Source organism: Hippocampus comes, unplaced genomic scaffold (genome assembly GCF_001891065.2).
Source record: "Hippocampus comes isolate QL1 unplaced genomic scaffold, H_comes_QL1_v1.1 scaffold128, whole genome shotgun sequence".
NCBI lineage: Eukaryota > Metazoa > Chordata > Actinopteri > Syngnathiformes > Syngnathidae > Hippocampus > Hippocampus comes.
In genome coordinates, this window is record NW_017805852.1 from 440,924 (window position 1) to 454,685 (window position 13,762).

The window sequence follows — 13,762 nt, forward strand, 5'->3', positions numbered from 1 at the left end:
CTGTCGGTGACATCTGTCGCCGAGGTGATACAAGCTGTGACAAGGATGGGCCCAGACATGAAATCTTGAGCAGCTTATGAGCCGCGCTGACCGAGCGAGCTTGCGCGAAACTCCATCTGCTTCCTCGAGTCGCCGCGCGGCACTCGGGACGCGACTCCTCAAAGTGTTGGCTTCCACGTCGCTTCGTTGCACAACACGCAAAAGCGGACAGAGCCGGAAGGAAATGGAGCTTTTCCTTTGGAGGACACCTGGAAATTGCCAAAATGTATGCTTCGAACTCAAATGGCAGACTTTTTGTATCTTTGCGGGAATGGCTTCTTGAGACTTTTTTTGTGGGTCTGCTCATGATAAACATGCCTACTAAATTTCATGTAGCTGGAAAAAAATCTTATGGTTGAATTGCAAGCCTTTTCAGGTATGGCTTCTTGAGACTTTTTTGTGGGTTTACTCATGATAGACATGCTTTCCAAATTAGTTTGGAAATCCCAAATCCAATTGGTCGCCTTGCCGTGTCCTTTCAGGCAGAGATGTTTTTGTGGCATGACATGCCTACCAAAACTAACTTCAGGGCTGAATTTTCAAAAACTCTCAAGGAGGAGGTTGTCTTGAAAGGACTCCTTGAAATTATCCTTCCCGAATTGTTTGGCAGCCTTTCTGTGTCTATGCAGGCATGAATTCTTGAGACTTTTTTGTGGGTCAACTCTTCATAGACAAACGTACCAAATTTTAAATTGCCCAGTGACGCTGGCTGGAGGGTCTGAATCAGCCCCCGTGCCCCCCCCCAAAAAAAAATCCTCAGATAGAGTTTTGTGGTTGAGTTCAAAAAGTTTCAAATCAGAGCTTCAAAGCAAGACGTCAGACATCCGATGTCTTCTCGATTACAGCTTCTTTTTTTGGTGAGTCTATTCGTGATAGAAATGCTTACAACATTTCATGTTGCGGAGTGAAACGTGCTCTGAATTTCCCCTCAAATATCGAGTTATTTCGTGAAACTGCAAGCAGTCAACCGAATCGCCAAGCAGGTCAAAACAGGTGCGCTTTGCGGTGTCACCAAGCAAAACGGCAGAGTTTTGGGGGCCAACGGGTTCCCAAGCGCCCTCCTGATGGCCACTGCCAAAGGGACTCCACCGGCCCCGTCGCAACCTCTGACACTACCTCAGAATCCAGGAAATTTCCGGGTCAAGAGCCCCCGCCTGACGCTGACTTTGCGAGCGAAAGTCGGCGTAATCCACTGATGTCGCGTCTGCTGCTACAAGCAGCTTGAAAAGATGGATTATTCATCCCGGCGTATGTAATTACATGGCTCGTCACAATGAGATGCGGATTAAGGAATTCATCACGGGGGCAAGAGATGAAAAGCATTTTCTCAATATGGAGAGATTTTTGGTTGTTTTCCTGTCCAAACATAAACCCTTCATTTCATCTCAAAGATTGTACACGCGTCCTTAAACATATGGCTTCGATTGCAAGTAAACGCCGTTTTTTTTAAGGTGAAGTCCATCTTGGATGAAATGTGTCGAAATTTCTCACAGAGATTTTCCAAGAAAAACTGCTTTGGTTTTGGCCCGGATATTGGGCGGGTAAACAAATCAAACGGACTTATTCGTCTCGCATGCTGCCGCCTCTGATCTGGAATACGGACGCTTTCTTTTTCTCTTTAATCAAAAGGATGGCATTTAACTCGCATCACGGCAGTTCTCCATCCACATGAAACAGCCCATACTCAAATTTTCACAACTAAAGTGGGATGAGTCGGCTTCTGGAGGGCACCTGGAAGAACCTAAAACAGGCTTCAAATGTTGATCTCGCAAGCAAGTGTCAGACTTGCTGTATATTTTCAGACATGGGGTTCCTGAGACTTTTTTACGGGTCTACTCGCGATTGACACGGACAAAATTTCACTTTGCTACTTTTTTGTGGGTCTACTCGCGATTGACACAAACCAAATTTCACTTTGCTACTTTTTTGTTGGTCTACTCGCGATTGACACAAACCAAATTTCACATTGCTAAGTTTGACAGGCTTCGGGAGCTGAATTTTCAAAAACTCATATCTAGGACAATTGGAAATATCAGAAATTGCCCTACAAGGGTCAACACAAAAAGTCAGAAAACGCCGGCACAGGAAATCGGAACACGCGTTCAATGTTGCAGCCACGTTTTGGATGTTAAGCGTTTCGGTGGTGCGGCTTGCCCGTTGATCCCCGTAAGCTCATTTTGGGCGTTCGGCGGGGTGACGGCGCCGGCTGAAATCAGTGCGCGAGGCCCTCCATCTTTGTCACCAAACACGGCGTAGCAAACAATTTATGACTATTAAGCGTGTCGGCACATATTATGACAAACAACACATGCTCCGTTATGCCAGCTGGTGTAATGATGTGGTAATGCCGGACTCATTAACTCCGGCGCACACTTTACGGCGGCCTTCCTTTTTATGACGGCGGAATTAATTGATTCACACATGCATTAAAGGCAAAATAAGTGGAATGGAAATGCAGGCCGGAAATCTGTCATAAACACTGACGCGGCGGTGGCCCATCACTCACGCAAACGGCCGCTCGTATAGCGTCTATGTGCGCATCCGCCGTAAACGAGCCTTCCCTGGCAAACATTCACACTTTCATCAAGGGAAAAAAAATCGTTTGTCCTCATGGATATCATTTTGTTTATTTGTTCATCTGTGCTGACGGAATTGAAACGAGCTGCGATATGGAAGCGATTGATTTGGGAAGAAATCGCTTCGCCTCCGGATGACTGTGTCGTCTTTGTTTGGAATCAAACTTTGTTGCATGTTTCGGCCACATGCATTGATAAAAAAAACAAAAAAACAAACAAAAAAACTATTTACCGTCACCCACCTGTCGAGTTTTTGTGGTTCAAATTTGGTGGTAATGAAAAAAAATGAGACAGTAGTCCCTTTCTCGAGGACCCCAAAATGGCCAAAATGATGCATAAAATAGCCGCTTCAAATCAAAATGGCTGCCTTGTGTGCCCTTTGAGGCATGGCTTCCTGAGACTTTTTTTGTGGGTCTTCTCATCACATGAACATGCCGACCAAATCTTACATTGGTAACTGAAGTTGGGGGTGGGAGGGGGGCGGACCTCTTCAAACCTAAACGCCTGCCTTGCTGTCTTGTTCCGGGTATGGCTTCATGAGACTTTTTTGTGTCTGCTCACAACGGACATGTCGACCAAATTTTACGTTGCTCAGTAAAACCGGCTTGGGGGGCTGAATTTTCAAAAACTTGCTGGAGTTTGTGTTTGAAGGGCAACTGGAAACAGCCAAAACGACCCCTGGCCTCTTGTGGCTTATTTTTTAAATTTTTATTTGTTTTTGTGACTTTTCTCATGACGTCTACCAAACAAAGTCCGTGTTGCTAATTGAGACTGGCTTTGTCTGTTGAATTTCCTTTTACAGCATACGAGAGAAAGGGTGGGAGGCCGGTGTTGAAGTCTTCACCTCCGAAGGCGCTATCAAGTAATAAATAAATACGAAAAGAATGCGGCGCGTGCGGGCTCTGCTGCGAAGACAATGTTGCGGCGCTACGAGATGCGTCACGCAGCGTGACGGCTTCAATCAGCACAGCACATTCAAACAATCACGTCGACTTTGCGCTAACTGCCTCCGCGGCTGATTTACAGCCTCGTTAAGGAGATGACTTTCAGCCCTTTGTCAACATTCCGCCATGCATTGCTTTTCCTTTTTTAATCATCTGAAGTCAGGCGGAGCTTCATAACGGCGCTCGCAGCGAAGCTCAACACTCGCTCTCACCGCAGGAGCGTACTTGCATCCTACTCAATGTTTCCGATGTCTATTGCGCAATGTCGAAAGGCCGATGATCTCTCCTGGACATCTATTTATTGATCTGACGTCTCATGCGCGCTCGCCATGTTTTATGGTCTCTCATTTTTGTCGCCCCCGTGATCTCGCAAAAATATTTTCAAGATGTAATGGGAATTTGACATATAACAAGCGCGAAATGGAAGTAACTGTTTGTACCACTGAATGCTCACCAGTTATTTTGCGGATAAGCAAAGTTGCCTGCACATGCGCCAGTCTGTACTTTGTGTAGTTGCTCAAAACGCTGATTGCGCTGACCTTCACCGCCTCCCAACAAGATCAAATGAGAGCGCAAGACGCGGGGAGGGGGGAGAAGGCTGCCTCGACACATCTGTGAACGGTGTCCCTCCATGTTTTTTTTCTTTCTTAAATACATCTCATCATTTTTTATTAACACTTTCGTTGTCTCGGTTTCCCTGGACAAGACAGTGTCACATTTGCGTCCTTTTCAATGGTCGATGATCTTTAAAGTCCATCATTTGCATTACAAGGAACGGTAGATTGTCTTTGATGGTGTCTGATATCGAAATTGCATCCTATTAGTGGAAATCCCACCACGTTGTTGTCGACAATTACAGCCTTGTTTTGCGTGATGTTCCCCCCCCCCTCACCCCACCCCTTTCTCTATATTAATCTCCATCCACGAGAGTGCTAAAAGCTAGGCTAACAGCTGGGACCGCTAAGGAAGCAGGTGACACACACACACACACACACACACACACACACACACACACACACATATACACACATGCATGCTGCTCAAATTGGTCCGTGAGGAGTCTTCATAAATAATCTTGCGGCAATCTGCCTCTCGCCGCACTCTCTTATTATTAATTACTTTTAGGGCCAAAATCAAACATCTGTCATGCTAGAATATACAAATTAATTATGCAGCTTCTCCCCATCAACATCCATATAACCTTGCAGCTTGTTCCTCGGCGCGCCGCGGCCGCCTCGCGAGCGAGCCACGAAGCAGGAAGTATCTGAGTAAATGAGATTTTTTTTTTTTTTTAAAACGGTAAAAATGTAAAAATGGAAATGGAAACAAATTGGGATCAACCACTCGCGGCAGTGGTGTTGTTTTGATTAGGCAGAATTACAATTGGCACCTGGAGTAAATGGAACATCTTGAAATAATCCAGAAAAGTCCATGGCACACTCGATCAGGTGTCAGTTACTCATGTTGATTGTCGCCTCGCACAACAGAAAGAAGAAGAAGAAGAAAAAAAAAAACAACCACAAAATGTTGATCTAAGTCAAAAGCAAAAAGTTCACCATTCTCAAAAAAAATGTGTTGGTGACAGCCCCGAGTTGCGATGACAAAAGATTCGAGAAAAATCCGTCTTCCAAATGAGAGGGGGCGGGGTCAGGCGAAGGCCCATTCTCAAAAAGATCAGCTTTGAAAATCATAGATCCGCCTTCCTGGAAAATCGCGACTCATCTCAGAAGGCGTCCACTTGGTGATTCAACTTTTCACACGTCAAAGGAAGAAATGTCGCGCGCCGACCCCCTTTTTTTCTTTTTTGCGGATGAATCACGATGCGGCGGCGGTGAAATGATGAAGCGTGTGTTTCATAACGTTCGTGGCAATATGTCAACATGTTCCTTAGCCCCCCCGGTGGTGAACAGATGGCTCCTTTTACTTTTTTTTTTTTTTTGGTGGGGGGGGGGGGGGGGGGATTATAAAAAAGGGGGGGGGGTGTTGTTGGTGGTGTTTGGGGTCCAGGGGCGCGGGGGCTGGCGGCTCCATGCCCACAAGTCGGATGCCGCTGCCGTGCTTTGGTTTTGCCGCGTTCAAACTTCCCGACGACTGACTCTCGCTCCCCGATACCAAGTACAGATACCTCTTGTACTCTTTTTGATACACTCTGTCAAATTTCATTGAAGACAATAATAAAAAAAATGGTGACCTTTCTTTGCAGCGCAGATGATGATTCATTCGCTCGTGTGTCAAACGGCCGCAGGATAGTGCCGAGGAGGACTTATTCCGGTGGCTGGTATGGGCGGTATCTACAGGTACCGAAAAATAAGGTTAGACCGATCGATACCTGACATTGGTGCTCACCCATTCCTGAATAATAATAACTATGATGAAATGCACAAAATCCTGACCTTATTCTTGAAAAAAAACAAAACAAACAGTCCTCTAAGAATTTAACTTGTTTCCTCTTCACTTTTTTATCCCCCCGCACCCCTCCCACTGAAGACGCAGTATGTATTCTTGTCCATTTAAAGCGAGAACAATGACCAGAAGCGGCCCTGTAGTCACGTGTTGCAATCTCGTTTTGGAGCGCGTGCCCACGCTGGGCGCTCCATCTGACCATTTCATCACTCCCGTCGTCGTCGTATCGAGTCCCGCCGGGGCGCCATCGCGGACGCTCCTCGACGACTTTCCGCCTGGGAAACATGTCCTGTGGGATGCGTTAGAATGAGGGCGGCAGCCCGTCGTGTCGCGTGGCGTCCCGCGCTAAGCCGGCCGCTCTTTCTTTCTGGCGGCGAGTGCGCGCGTGCGAGCTACCGACGTCGGTCACGTGCGGCGGGGCCGATTTCAAAGGCTTAGGCGAGCCTTATCTGCCCATTTAAGGACGCGGACGAGCACGTTGCGGCGCTCAGACAATGGCGCCTGAATGAGGAAGCGCCGTCAGGATTAGAGAAACGGCCGCGGCACTCTAATTACAGAGCCGACGCAGATCGGGGACAGACGGAAGGGAAATTACCACAAAAGCTTCCGCCGCTTTTATCTCGCCCAAAGTTTTGCCCTCGTGGATCCCCGGCGACGAGCGCTCGGTAAGGTTCTGACGGCCCGCTCGCTTTTAAGTTGACTCCGATGCACTCGGGCACCAAAGGACTTTTAACTGGGCAAAACTTTTTGTTTTGATTCGCACCAAATGTACTGGGTAAGGTTTCAAACAAGAGGTGGCGGATCTAGACAATCTTTGGGTTTCGAGCTTCCGTTCGGGTTTCAAATTAGGATTTGAAGGTTAGGGTTAGAAATTACAGTGTGGTCCCAAGTGTAGGGTGTCAAATTAGGGTTCAAAGTCTGGGTTGCGGGATAAGGTTTCCATTTATTGTGTCAAATTTAGGGTTTAAAATTCAGGTTTCACAAAAAAGAGTTCATGTTTCAAATTACTCTGGGGTTTCAGGCCAATTGTAGGGTTTCAAGGTTTGGTGAGTGTTTTAAACAAGGTTCATGAATTCAAATTAGGGTTTCAAGACTCAGAGTTTCAACAAAGGGTTAGGCTTTTAAATTATAGTGTAAAACCAAAGTTAGGGTTTCAAATTAGAGTCTAGATTAGACTTTCAAATATGAGTTAGTGTCCGAGCTCACCGGCAAGGTTTAAAACCAAATTCTGGCTTTGGTTTCAGTTTTGATGGCTGGGTAGGGCGATCCATCATTGCAATCGACCGAGCCCATCAAAGTAGGCCCGCAATCACTCCTTTTGGCCAACAGTCAACCCGCACAATACGACCACTCAAAATAAACCAGTGACGGGGGGGGATAAATTAATAAATAAACCTAAAGAAAAAAGTAGGCAGGCTAACGTTATTGCTGCTAAGCGGCAGCGCGCTTCCCGCCAGGGAGCCCGGGCGGCCCGTCACACATTTAATAGGCGTCATAATTTATCCCGTACGCCCCGAAAAGTCTTCCTTAATTAACTGTGCGCCTTAATGAATTTTTTAATTTGATCCCTGTAAGTACTTTGCCATGCTAATTGCAATAATCCACACATTACTTAGCCGTCATTGCCCTTGGCTCTGCGCCGTCAGCGAGAAGGGATCCTCGGCATCCGACTCCCCCGCCGCGTCTTATCTCCCCAACATGGCCGCCGCCGCCTCTGCCGCGCAATAATCTAGCGAGCTATTTAGCGTGACGGATGCTACGCCGCCGTTAGCGTCGCTATCGCTAGCCGGCAGCCTCGAAGTGTTGGCGCAATTTATCTCCTTGTAATAATAAGGGCGGGCTGCCCCATTTGATTCATCATGAGCAATTAGCCTAGCGTAGCGTCGCGTCGGGCGGCTTGTCCTTTCCGTGACTTCACACTCGCTAGCTTGCGCGGGAGAGGAAGCAGGGAGAAGCTGGACGTTTGTTAGCTTCGCGATGTCACCGGCAAATGAGATTCCAACGTTGCCATTCTGTGTGACATGGCAACGTATGGATGTCGGTTCACATATCGTGTAAAAATGTTTGCCAGTTAGGATATTATTTCACTAAAAGTGAGTCCGTTCACAAAACAAGACACAAAGTGAAGGTCTGTCCATTCTTATACACGTCTGATCCCAACATGCGTGTCTGTCATCTCACATATTCTGGAATCATCTGTGTGTTCATTCATAACTACATTAATATCGCCCAAATCTGAAAACAAAAGTCAGAAATAAAGTAAATTACAATTCTCAAATGACCGGCCAACCTTGTTTTTTCTGTATGTTGGCACCACAACACAAAGTCAATATTTGCCTGTTACACGCAGACATGCAAAATGTTAACATGTGTCTCTCCATTTACACACACACACACACACACACACACACACACACACACACACACACACACACACACACAATTGAAAGTAAGATAAAATAAGCTAAGCCCTTTGGAAACACAAGGAGGCCATTAGCACACAAAAGTCGTGACATCCCAGCCCTTAATGGCGACCGTTCGGGCGGGTAATTCGGCAGCATATGAGGAAAGTCGTGATCCCGCCGCCACAGAGAGAAAAAAAATATGCATTTTGATATCCTGCGCCGTTAGCCGCGCACGCTAATCCCAGCAAAGATTAAGTCAAATGTAGGTTGCCCCTATTGTTGCCGCTAAATCCGCGGCTTATTGTTACACTTTCCATCTTCATTCAGGCCCTAAACTAAGCTAAGCTAGGCTAAATATGCATTAGAGTCCATCTTGTGTCAGGACGAAAGCAGAAGGTGGCGCTTAATGCCACATTTTTTTCCGCTAGCGGGGAGGGCCGCTTTCCTTTCACAAGGTTGCAGTAGAGGAACATCTGCAAGCGCTGCTTTGTTACCCGCTGACAGATGTTTTCACACTTGCTCTCCACCCACGTGCTGCACATGCCAAAAAAAAAATGTAACCCATTGTCCCTTGGTTTGTCCATTCACGTACATGTCCCAAATGGAAACTCCCATTTTGGTGACCGGCGCAAATCTGCGGCGATGCTCGGTGGAAATCTGTGTGGAGGCAGGTTGACTTGATGGTTTTCATTGTGGGCCGATTGTTTTGTGAACAAAAGCTCCAAATGGGAGTGCAAGGTAATCCCCATTTAGTGTAAAGCGAGTGGCATGTCACAAACGAGGGTGGGATTGGTCGGGGGACCCCCCCCCCCCCACCCCGGGCTTAACCGTATTCGCAAACTAAATGGCAACCGACTTACCAACGACCGGTTTAAGCGGCTGAGCTTAAACCGCTATCACAACGCACAAATCGATATCACAATGTCAGAGAGCGTGAATGGTCGCCAAGAAGTGTCTGGTTGTCTTTTTCATGCTCATGGGGGAAGCAAAAGTTTGAGTTTTGCGCCAGAATTCGGGTTTCAAGTATTTAAGCGATGTTGCAGATTTCAAGCCTGGGTTAGGTTTTTAAACAACTGACAGAGCTTCAAGATAGAGTTGGAACTTGTAAAAACTATTGAAACCAGGGTTAGGGTTTCAAATAAGGGTTAAGGTTTGAAGACAATAAATTTAAATGAGGGTTTCAAGACAAGATTGAGATTTTTAGCAAAGGTTTGGGTTTCAAATTAAGGGCTAAAATTTGAATTAGGGTGTCAGTCCTGCAATGTAGACAAAGCACTAGCACGCGCAAGCTACATCATTTCTCGCGTGAAGCTAGCTGGAGAACTTCTTGTTAGCTTGTGTGATGCTGCTAAATATGTTCGCTCGCCTTCTTGCACATTTTCGATTTATTAATCAAAATGAATGTTTAATACGTATTTATTTGTCGAGATTTTAATTCCCTCAACTAGATGGGGTGCACTCAACATGAGGATTAGAATAGTCAAGGTAGCCGAGCATCCGCTTGTTCATTTGTGTTATTATTGTTTGTCTGCGTTCACGTGGATTTATCAATTCATCATCGCCGTGGTGATGATGATGATCATACGCGTGGACCAGATTAGACCTGCGCCATCCAGTCCAAGGATTAAGATTAGACTACTGTAGTATTTATACATATTTACATTTTTGTATTTATACGTATTTACATTTGCATGTGTGACGTATGTCTTGTGAGTCATGACAGATTTAGAATTTAATTTCTCATATACCATCGTCCTCAAGGGTATAGGGAGCCCCGCGTTGACTATAGTCGGCACTGCCACTACTGAAGGACAACAAAAATGTTTAAATACGCTTGTTACAAAAAAAAAAAGTATATATATGGTTAGCGCGTCGACCTCAATCCCATCTCTCTGGCCTCCCAATGTGTAGTCCTGTAAAACTACACGCACACAAAAAAAATTAATTACCACTGAAATCTCGATTTACGCTCATTAACAGTATTGCCTGATCTATCTCTCTTTTTTTTTTATATTTAGTTCATTCATTTTGTCATCTTTGAAACCCTTTCAAACCCTCTCATTAATTTCGTTCACATTGACTATTCGCAGCCCAGCTGTGCTTACCTGTGAACTCCTTCGTTCGTGGTTGTTTTCAAATCGTGTCAATTGGCAATCCTCGCCTTCCATGAAGCGCCACCACTCAATTTTTGTTTTTTTTTTCCATGTACGAAGCCCTCAACTCTTTCCGATGTTCTTTATCCAAGCGTTTCGATCCCGCTCTCCCTTGCGCGGAAGGCGGGTGCGGCCATTTCTTCTTCGTTGGTGTCATGTCGGCTACCGTCTTCTTCTGGTCGTTTAATGAACGTAGATTAGGTATGTTGTCTACATGCTCTGAACCACACTGCCGCGATGAGGCCAAAGCGTGCACAGCGGGCTAATGAAGAGTGCGTTAAAAATATCTATCAATCTATCTATCTATCTATCTATCTATCTATCTATCTATCTATCTATCTATCTATCTATCTATCTATCTAAAAAAAACACTATACTGTAATGTACTACTATTATGTCAGGTTCAAAAAGAGAATATGTCTCACTACGTCTTCATTTACGATATGTCACGTCAAAATGTCTTGCTCATGGTGAGGGTTTGAAAGGAGGGCATCAAGCTATAAATGTGAGTTGGAGATCATATCCTACAAATTGATTGTGATTGGCGTGGTCGGCTGTAGACCAAAAGGCTCCCCAAAACTGCACTTCATCCGGTCCCGCTCAAATGATGCATCATGCCACACATGATTTCTTCCTATGCAACATGTTTTAAGGATGACATTTAACTATAAATGGTGCGCTTATACATCTTTTCTCTGAGATGACAGTGTACATGTACATCAATTCATAAAAAGTCAAAAAAATCAAATCCGGCCCTTGTTGGCGTCTTATAATCTACAGCCTGAATATCACCAACTACTGTACACTGGCTGTGCTCAATTATTCATCAGTGACAGGCGTTGAGGGCCAGCCGGAGGTCCGGGCCCCAGCGGAGGTTCAGGCGATGTCGTGTTGCCGTACTTCCGAGCAGTCGCTCGTAATAACGGACCACCTTTCATGCTCCCCTGCTAGTGCTCGCGCTACTTGCCGTGAAAGCCAATGTGAATTAGTGAGCGCGTCTCCGAGGAAATGGCTTCCGATGCCGCCGCCTCTCTGACAAATTCGTCACTTCAGAGACGTTGGGCTCAAAGTGACGCTAGGCTAACCGCAACCCGGCCTCAATGCCAAATACGGTTAGTTTTTACATTTTATTTTCTTTGATTTCTAACGTTCATCTCTCTCATGCTTACATCATATTCAATGACATCATGTATGTGTTTACTTCATATTTGTTGGTCTTTGATCTCTAATGTACATAATCATTGAACATAAAATAATAATGCAACAGAACACAAAACAAAAAACATCGACAACGCTACAACGGTAACAACTAGTCCTCGGTATGCCTTGTTGTTAGAAGCGGTTCCCGGAAGGCCTCAAAGTCTCCTTTCACGACCACACGTCCAAATATTTGGTGAGGTCACACCTTTCCAACTGTCGGAGGATTCAAAATCCTCCTCCGGCACCACACTGGCAAAGAGCGCTGGCTTTTTTTTCGTGGCCAGAGTGTAGCGTGGCGGCGATGGCGCGGGGGGTCGGGCGGCGAGGCGGGCGTGTTAATGGCGGCGGCAACGGCGGCGGATGGCGGGCAGCTGTTTCCTTCAATGTTTGATGCTCTCAGCTCGGCACAGCTGCTGCGCAAATGAGAGTTCATATTGCAGGGGGCGCCGTCCAGCCCGGGCGGGCGCGGGCCTTGTCGCATGCTCTCAATGTCAACGCCGGCGCCCCACAGCGGGGTGACGCCGAAGGACCGCGTCAAAGATGAGGACCACCGTGATGAAGATGATGATGATGTGAGGAAGACGTCTCGTCGCATCTTCCTCACGCCGGGAGGAAATGTTCATTTTTCATGGGTTGGCATGAAAAATGGACGCGATGGCACTCACGCGGGTGCCAATACCGCGCTGGTGTTAAACATCAGCACATGTTCGCAACGTTGGGATGCTGTTGCCGTGGCAACGGTTGGGGAGGGGAGCTCAACGCTAAATCCACTGACTCCAGTTATATTTCCTTTTAACTTCAGATAATTTTAAATATATATCAATCACATGATACCATACAGTGCAGATGGCCGAGGTTCGATTCTGGCCTGATTGAGGAGAGTTTTTGCATGTTCTCGCCGGGCCTGCGTGGGTTTTCTCCGGGTACTACGGTTTCCTCCCACATCCCCAAAACATGCATGGCAGGTTAATGTCCCAAGGTATGAGTGTGAGCGCGGATGGTTGTTCGTCTGTGTGTGCGCTGCGATTGGCTGGCAACCAGCCTGCTGCCCGAAGACGGCTGGGATAGGTTCCGGTTCTGAGGAGAAGCGGGTCAGATAACGAATGGATATTATATATAGAATGCAAAATCAAGTGCAAAATTTGGCATTTGGCACTTCAGTTACGTTTGTATTTTTAATTTTATATCGAATAAAAAAAAAAAAACAGCCTTGGAGTTTTGTTGTATCTAATATATGAGTATCTTCTTTTAGGTTTGTGCACATTTTTGTCAATTTATTTTCATACTTTTCATCCCATTTTTTTTTCCCCAGCCTGCTATTTTTGGTTAACAATTCGCATTTCATATTTTATTCTGAAAAAAATCCATATTAGTTCTACATGCAAAATATTTGCAACGTATACAAAAATTGGTATGGATATTTATCCCACAGATCAAAATATTTCAGCTTTTTTTTGGGTGGATTTTTCCCACATTGTGTTTTTTTGTTTGTTTGTTTGTTTGTTACTTTTTCCTTTGACCTTGGTCAGCTTGTGCGACCTGATGTTTTGACAGCTAAAGAGACATATGCGGTGTCTGAAAAATGCGATCAATGGACATCTTTTCAATTGACGCATCAGTTTTTGTCTTCTTCGTCACGCCGTCCTGAACTTGATGATCACGTGAATTTATCGTGTAATGGGAATCATCTGCTGACTCTGCATAATTACAAAATGAGTTTTGTCCTGTTTTTTTTTTCTTTCCATTTTTGATTGACAGAATCTTGTCTCCCTGAGGCGCACTGAGAAAAAAAAAAGGTGCATATTTTTAATGATGTCTTTTAACGGCGGCTTGTTTTAGCCCAAAGCGGGTCCGCGCCAAACATTTTTCCAACGAAATGAGTCGCTTCAAGCTGCATTACGTTGTTCTTATGAAACGAGCTTGTTGTTCACTGGGGGCTATTATTAACATTGAACACTTGAAATCATGTCTCTACATTTGGCAAGTACGTGACAGAAGAGAGATGAGTGGAGTTTTTGACATAAAAAGTTCATAGCTTTGCT

General features: G+C 45.6%; 1 long non-coding RNA gene across 1 annotated transcript in view; it reads right to left on the reverse strand.

The window, feature by feature from the left end:
• Nucleotides 1-5,951, reverse strand: part of LOC109526892 (uncharacterized) — a 51,267-nt gene extending 45,316 nt beyond the window's left edge. Inside the window, exon 1 of the long non-coding RNA XR_002170429.1 lies at nucleotides 5,751-5,951. This is a non-coding gene — a long non-coding RNA (uncharacterized LOC109526892). The remainder of the gene's footprint in view (nucleotides 1-5,750) is intronic.
• Nucleotides 5,952-13,762: the final 7,811 nt, after the last annotated feature.